The sequence below is a fragment of the Etheostoma spectabile genome, unplaced genomic scaffold, assembly GCF_008692095.1.
Source record: "Etheostoma spectabile isolate EspeVRDwgs_2016 unplaced genomic scaffold, UIUC_Espe_1.0 scaffold00004791, whole genome shotgun sequence".
In the NCBI taxonomy this organism is placed as follows: Eukaryota; Metazoa; Chordata; class Actinopteri; order Perciformes; family Percidae; genus Etheostoma; species Etheostoma spectabile.
In genome coordinates this window covers 25318-33754 of record NW_022603191.1, presented here as the reverse complement: position 1 = coordinate 33754, position 8437 = coordinate 25318, and positions in this window count along the sequence as shown.

Below are 8437 nucleotides of genomic sequence, written 5' to 3'. Positions count from 1 at the left end.
TGGGCGTCGACCGGTGGAGAAGCAGGAGACGTCGGGGAGGACGGTCTGCGACGCCTGGATGGAGCAGCCGTCTGTCTGGTGGAATCCGGCCGGCTACCCTTCTCGCGTCTCCTCTCCCGTAACCTGTTATCCAGTTTAATAGCCAGAGAGATAAGGTTATCAAGGTCGTCGGGATCCTCCCGAACGGCTAGTTCGTCCTTTATGCCGTCGCATAAACCGTTCACGAAAACCCCACGCAGCGCCTCCTCATTCCACCCGCTGTCAGCAGCCAGCGTCCGGAACCCCACCGAGTAGTCCGCAACGCTGTCCGCTCCTTGCCGGAGATTAAGCAAGCGCTTGGCCGCACCCCCGACGTAATCGGGGTGGTCAAAAACAGCCTTAAAGTCAGTGGCAAAGTCGTTAAAAGAGAACTCGGAGGTGAGACGGCTGGAACAAACAGCTTCTGCCCAAGCCAGAGCTCTACCTCGGAGCAATCCAATAACGTAATGTACCTCAGAAGCAAAGGACAAGGGACGTTGACCGAAGATGAGTCCGCATTGCAGGAGGAAACCCCGGCACTTGTCCAATTCACCAGAAAACGGCTCAGGAGCGCAGATGGGAGGCTCGCGGTGAGAAGCCGCAGCAGCAGCCATAACTGTAGGAGCAGATGGGAAGACAGGTTGCGGAGGAGCGAGGGAGACGGACAGTTTATCTACCTGTTCAGTGAGTCTGGTGACTTGGGTGAGAAGTTGCTGGTTGTACTCCAGCAGAGAGCGGATTTGATGGTCGTGCTGGCCGAGTAAGACGCCCTGGGAGTGGATAGCCTGCTGGGCGCCGTTCCCGCTAGTAGTCCGTGGAGTTTCCGCGGAGTCCATGTTGGCCAGTTCGTTCTGTTAAGGGTTAGGTGGACCCAGACACAGAAACAACACAGGCTCAGAAATAGACGGTAACGAAACCAGGTTTAATCCAGTTAACACACAAAGGAGGTACAGGTGGTGGAGGTGTGGAACAGTCACAAGGACCGGGTCTTGAGGTAGCTGCATACACGGACGACAGGAGACAAACACTGTGACGGAAACAAAACAAAGTTAGTCAAATAGCTTAAGCAGGTGAGCAACGTGCACTACTGACTGGCCGAGTTACCACTTGGGGGTTAGTAACGAACTGGCGCCGAAGAGGTGGCCGGCCCGGGTTTATGTACTGTGGTGACGTGATGATGGAGATAGGTAGCAGCTGTGGAGTTGGAGTGATGACAATGGGTTGCAGCTGTGTGGAAGGCAGATGGCAAAGGGAGGTCATGCCTCAGGACCAGGTATCTCTATAGTGACCTCTGGTGGATGACAGACATACTGAAGCAGACCCATGACAATTACTTTTTTTCCATTTATGTGCATGTTGCATCTTAGATTTTGACAGATACCTTATAAACTATCTGGGTATAGAAACATATTTTCATATAAGTAACTAATTTATTAAATGTTTGGTAGATGATTCTGGACAATATCAACTGGCCAAGGGACGTGGACATCGATGAGGACATCGTCAGCCTGGAGGACCATTGCAGAGTAATGACCTTCCTCTGGAAATTTATAGAGGATGGTACGTTGCCTTTGTTCTGGAGTAAGACTCGCTCTATGTAGTGTTTGAGTGTCAGTGTGTGTGTATCGAATTTGTTTCCTGTGTGTATTTTTGTAAGGTACTCCGGAAGTCCTGAAGACTTTGCTCACATTCTGGACTGGCTGGGGTGTTGTTTCCTCGGACTTGGAGGTGGGAATCATCAATTGTGCCCTACCACAGTCATCAACTTGTTTTTTGACTCTGAAGCTGTCGAGGAATACAACAAACTATGAAAACTTTTTTCATGACCTGATGGCAAGCATATCCTCCTCCTACTCTGGATTCGGTCAGATTTGAGCACTGATACAGACACATCAATCTGTCAGATTTGAGCACCGATGGAGACAAAGGTTCAGATCTCATTTAGTTGTATTTGTTCAAAGCACTGGTAGAGACACAGACACATCATTCTCTTCATTTAGTTGTATGGGGTCACAATATTCATAGGTTAAGACAGAAACTTGTTAATCCCAGAACCCCCAACATTTGATTTGCATTGTTTTTGATTCAGCCGTAACTGACTTAAGTTCTTTTTTTGAAGCTCAACACACTTAGTCATCAATAAATTGGTAAGACAATTACAAATGTGAGTAACATAATTTAAGCAAATATGAGAACTGCCTTATACTTTAAAGACCCTTCTATTCAGCTATGGTTTTGGAACACATACAAAATCAAATGTGCCATTAGTTAAGGTCATTAGCACAAAATGTTAACAATCCGCAATTAACTTCAACTTAAATGTCTGAACAAACTACAAGTCAAACATTACATTTTTAAACCTCTCCAAATATGTCTGTCAGTGTGGTAATTGCTTCACTGTAAACATTCAGAACACTGGAAAAAGGTCCTTGTGGATCTGGCAGTCTTTGCAATTCCACTTCAGTCAAGGGCCGTGGAACCTGAACCTCGGGCACTGGCACTCCTTCAGGGTGGTGACCATGTGGACTTCCCCAGTCAATGCCATAGTCCATGTCAACCTAAAAGAGATTTGCAATCAATTTAAGAAGTATGTAACTGTCAATTGAGGGTCATGTTGTCGATAAAGAAGGATAGACAGACAGTGGGGGAAAATACTTTGTTCAGGTAGATCTTTTTCAAACAATCACTGATAAACCCTTAATTCTAATTGCAAGAACAAAAATGTGCAAGTCTAGTGAAATTTAAGGACTAATTTTAACAAATGGTTTAAACGAACTTAAATATTAATCATTGTTCTTTTGTAATAGTGCTGCAATGATTAATTCATTCTGAATGATTATGTGTTATAGTCATTTTTTTAAAGAAAAATTCTCTGATTCTAGCTTATTAAAAATGTGATTTCTTTTAAAATTTTGGTTTCTTTCTTTTGCCATGACAGTAAAGTGAGTATCTTTAGGCTGTAGACAAAACAATACATTTCAGGATGTCATCTTGGGCTTAGGGAATAAATAAATGACATTTTATAATAATAATGATCATTACTTGCAAGCCTAGTGTTTTGTTTGACACAGTATGTTGGACATCATCTTAATAATGGCCTTAGTCCAAAACTTTATCAATACATTACATAAGAATCACTTTTTAATGCATTTTCAACATACTTACTCTTGGACATGTAATGCTTTAAAAATTATCAAGCATCTCAGAATTACTCATAAGAACACTGCTAAGAGTTGACTTAATTCTAAAAAAAATAAAAATTCTTGGCTCAAAGATGTGCTTAAAAGTTATCAACATCATAGTCCCAATTTGAGTGAATTGTAGGACTAAATCTTAAGTGTCAGTCTTAGTGCTGATTTACGACACTTTGCTGTGCCGCAAACAGGATTTTGGATGATTATGTAGACAAGGACCAATCACTGAATAGATCTCCTTATTTAAGAATATTCTCAGATAAATTCTCATTGAATGGTGAAATACCTAATAGGAGTTAACATTCAACAGACATTTGACAATAAGAATATTTAAGACAATACAATATGTACATAGGCTACGTTGGAAATAAAAGATAAAAAGTTGATCTTCATATTAGTGCCATCAATCGCACCTACTGCTTCTGCGAAGCAGACTATTTGCATCGGATTACAGGGGTGTTGTTGGGAAGTCGATCAAACGCATGACAGTGTGTGGAGCTGTAAGTGGCATAATTGTTTCCATGACAATTTGGACTATTGATGTCCCTTCAATGTAGCTGAAAACGCATTGCTTCATAAAGTCAGTAGTGAGATGACATCCCTCACTAACTTACTGACAAAGATTATACATGTCTGACCCTGTCTAATTAAGTACGCTACTTCAAATCATTTAGAAACATTCTTCCTCTCCTGAAATATTTGCACATGTCTCTGTCTCCACAGTCCATCACAAGCCCCTACTGGCAGCTCCTAACCGCCTGAGAGACCTCTGGAGCGGTCTTAAATAAAAGGGAGAGTAAGAGTGACTCTTAGCTCGCCTTTATACTTACGTTTGAAAGTAGGAGTACATTTTATAAATTCTCAGCACTTAAGACTAAAATGGCACTTTGAGAAGCTTGCTAAATACCGGCACAGATCTATGTGTGTTGTAAATACAGTTATGGGCCCTAATTTAATGGGTGTTCCAAGTCTAAAGTATAATTAAGCTAATTTAATACCATAAAATAAATGCAGATGTTGGTGGGTCAGCTCAATGCTCCCACACGCCCCCCGATAGCTTTAGTTCATGCACTGTGTCATTTCAACTAGGCCCTTTGAGTCTTGTGACACAAACCTTGAGATTTGTTTATACTACAAACCTGGTAGGGATCTTCACCCTCACGCTGGTTTTGAGTCCATAGCAGGTGGGGTGACTGATTCCTCTCCGTGCGCAGCCGATGGTGGTTCCAGCCATCTTTGAACAACTGCAGATGTCTGTCAAGTTGTGGAAGAAAGGCCCAGTGCAGTGCATACAGCTGGATCTCATTGTCCGGGCTGAGTAGGCCTTCTGCCTCTAGGTTGCAGAATGTTGTGTAGAACAGATCCAAAACTCCTCCAAAGACATCTCTCCACAATCTCTCTATCCTGGACAACAGACAAATTACAAAAACAAGAAATAAAGTCATGAATGACTTGGATGTATACATATTAAATGTATGACATAAATATCTTTGCATAATGAGCAAAATGGACATAGAAGAATAAAGTTTAGGACAAAAACTGTTTATACACCATTTAATGTCCACTAAATTAATAAATTACTGTATAGACCCTTACTATAATAATTGCACTGTTCCCAGCAATGAACGATGTCACTAAAGTAATGTAACAGAACTACAACTGAAAAAATAAGATAACCCAGCAGAAGTTTTAAAAATAATGAAAACAAGGTTAAATTGGAACTTGCTACAGTTTTACAAAAGGAAATCACCTCTGGTTGTGTGTGCTTCTTCTGTGAGATGAGAATTCCTATTTGGGCCTCTGGTGGACACCATGAAGTGGGCCACTTGGACATTCTCTCCTCCTTATCAGAGCGAACACGTGATGGCACTCATATACACCGACTGCTTCAAGAAAGCAGTTGCAGACCGTTGACGCTCGGTTATTGGTGGCGGCTTTTAAGTACACAATAAGACGGCATGAACCACAAATCGCCATCTGCAATATAAAAAAATGGCAAAGTGTATTGTAATTTCAAGAACAATGACAAGTACTTCATAGTAACTTCAAGAAACACCATTAATGGAAAGGAAATGAATGTGAAATCCAATCTTACAGTGAGAAAGTGGCAGCATGAGTGATGATATTAAATAAATTTAATGTGGATTGCAATGACTAGTTTTAATTGCATTGTGGAAAAGGTGAGCCTGCCTTCAAGAAAATCCGATGGTAAATGCACATGAACCAATATTGCATTATTTGGAATTGTTTTATGATGTATTATTTACAATAGCTCATTCTGACCTTATAAGTTTATGGTTGCCATCGATATGCCACAAACTGTTAGGGGCTGGAACAGAATATCTTCTGCGTCTTGCTGTGTGGAGTTGGACAGTGCGCATAGAAACCCCCTCTGATCAACCGTCTCATTGATTGTGGTATTATATAGGCATTGTTGAGCCATTTCATTGGTTGACCAGCGTGTGATCTGGAGGCGTACAATTTTATTTAAATGGGCCTAATTGGGTCAGCTGTAGGCTCGTTCGAGATGAACTGCGCTCGCCTGTAAGTGGACGAGAGCAGGCGGCAGCAGCGGGGGGGGGGGGGACAGAAAGCTGCGGTAAAGTCGGACAGTTTCCAGCCGATTCAGCTCCTTCAGGCTGGACAGGAAGTGATGAAAACACTGTGGTGCGATTCCGATTTAACAAAATATAATCAGACCCCATATCAGCTTGTACACAGTCTCCAGTTGTTTTAATTATGACAGAGTAGCTGTTAAAGTGCTCTACATGCGACCTGTTGCTGATTTTAATAAACAACAGACTGGAGATGATCCGTGATCGGATCAGATTTATCTCTCTGCCTTCTAAACTTAACTATCCGTCACACAACATGTGTTCTACAGAATAAGTCTTTAAATCAGACAATAGCAATTAAAATCCCTCCGATTCAAAAACAGTAAAAAGTTTATATAAACGTCATCATGTTTTAAACCAATCAGGTGTTAAATCAGCTGAGAAGCCGGCGTTTCCCAGCATGCTCTGGGTCCGCCTGGCTCTTGCAGTCGGTGAAAAGCAACTGCGCCGCCTGCGTCTCAGAACTGCGGCCGCCTTGCTCTCGTGAGATTTCCGTTGCCCACGTGTGCACGACGTCAGAGCAAGTCGGGATCAAGTCGGACACAAATCTAACTGGCATGCAACGGGCGCCGATCGCCGTGATCGATTCTGCGCAGACCTGGCTCATCTTGAACGAGCCTAACGACTGGGATGCATCTGGGACGGCAGAGCCGGCGGGGACACTAGGCTCGATAGTGACGTTAGAAGTCAGAGAGATAAATCCGATCAGATCACTGATCATCTCCAGTGTGTTGTTAATTAAAATCAGCAACAGATCTCATGTAGAGCATTCTGAGATCTACTCTGTCCTAATTAAAACAATCTGGAGACTGTGTACAAGCTGATATGTGGGCTGATTATATTTTTATTAAATCGGAATCGCACCACAGTGTTTTTTTCACTTCCTGTCCAGCCTGAAGGCGGCTGGAATCAGCTGGGAACTGTCCAACTTTACCGCAGCTTTTTGTCACCGCCCCCGCTGCTGCCGCCTGCTCTCGTCCACTTTACAGGCGAGGCGCAGTTCATCTCGAACGAGCCTACTGTCACAGGGTGCAGAGGAAGAAGACCGGGAGTTTCGGAGGGTTTGATGCGCTACTTGAAAAGCTAAATAAAAACTTTTGTTATATATATATATATATATATATTGTCTTGTTTTTTAAAGTAACAGTGTGCAATATTGGAAACGACATGAAGTCGCTAGTAGCCCGAACAGTTGAAAAGTGAGAATAGTGCAGAGAGTGGATAATCTGTCGGCTGTCGGGCTAGATTTGGTTTTAAATGTCCCGTTGTTCTGGAAACACACTCCACATTCTTGTTTGCTAACAACGCGGTCATAAGGGACGATTCTCTCCGACCACCAGCAGTCTGCAGGTACCACGTCACCTTTTGGGCTCGCCTCGGCTCGCTTGGAACCTCGACTGAGGTAGTACTAAAAAAAAGTACTGGTAGCAGGTCCCAGGGACTTTTTTTTCGTAATGGAAAACCAAAAAGGCGTGTGTAGGCGAGTCGAGTCGAGTAGATACCACGCAGTGGAAAACCGCCAATAGTGTATATCCAAGTGGTTCAGTAAGCTGCTGACTTGATGGGCACTATCATGAATAAGTTATTTGTAAATGTCATGAATAATAAGTGACATTCCCCCCCATAAGGTTTGCATGACAACCATAATGAGCTCATTTTTTGAGTTTTAAGTTCTTGGAGTTGTTGAATAGAAATACATAGTTTTGTTAAAACTGGACAAAGGAAATCTTTTGCACAATTACCGTTTATGTGACCAAAGGCAACTGCCTTCCCTTGATCACCTGAGTGCTTCTGGGGGACACCCACAGATGCTGACAGCATCTCAATAGGCAAAAATCGCACTGAAAGCCATACATGTAGGTTACACTAATTCAAATTACTGACACAGACAAAAACTAGCTCAGAAAAAGCAGTGTGTAACTTGTAAGTGCCTTTTCAACAACACAGTGGTTGGAGGCAATGGCTGGAGAAGCCAGCACACATGGCATCCCTGTTATGGAGGACTGAGGCATTGCTGTGTCTGCTGATGTCACATTCAGCACATAGAAAGTGACATGGAAGGCAATCTCTGCATCTAATAGCCGCGCAGTTGTCCCACATTGGCTGCAGCCATTTGTTGCCACGCTCTCCTTGGCCAACATGCTATTAAGAAGAGATGGTCTCTTTTCCCTCCATCTCTCAGAAAAGAGAGCATTGCGAATGCTCCAATCCAGAGAAGCCAGAGGAGCTCTCTGGTCTGCTGATGCTTCACTAAGCTCTTCATCAGAGCAGCTCAGGGAGTGTTGCAGATCTTGCAGAAGACATTCTATTGCAATTGTAAAAGAAATACATGGAGTAGTTAGAAGGGGCCCAAGGTGGTTTTTGTATCATATGCATACAACTAGCACAACACATAGAATTCATTGTTACACAGATAAGAGGCAAGGCAAGGCAGGCAGCTTTATTTGTATAGCACATTTCAGCAACAAGCATTCAAAGTGCTTTACACAAAATCAGTTGAACAGATAAAACACAAGTAAAAACAGTTAAAAATCACAAGCATTAAAAACCGGTAAAACACATGATAGACAGTTAAAAACAAAGAGAAACATAAAAAAAATAAAATTTACA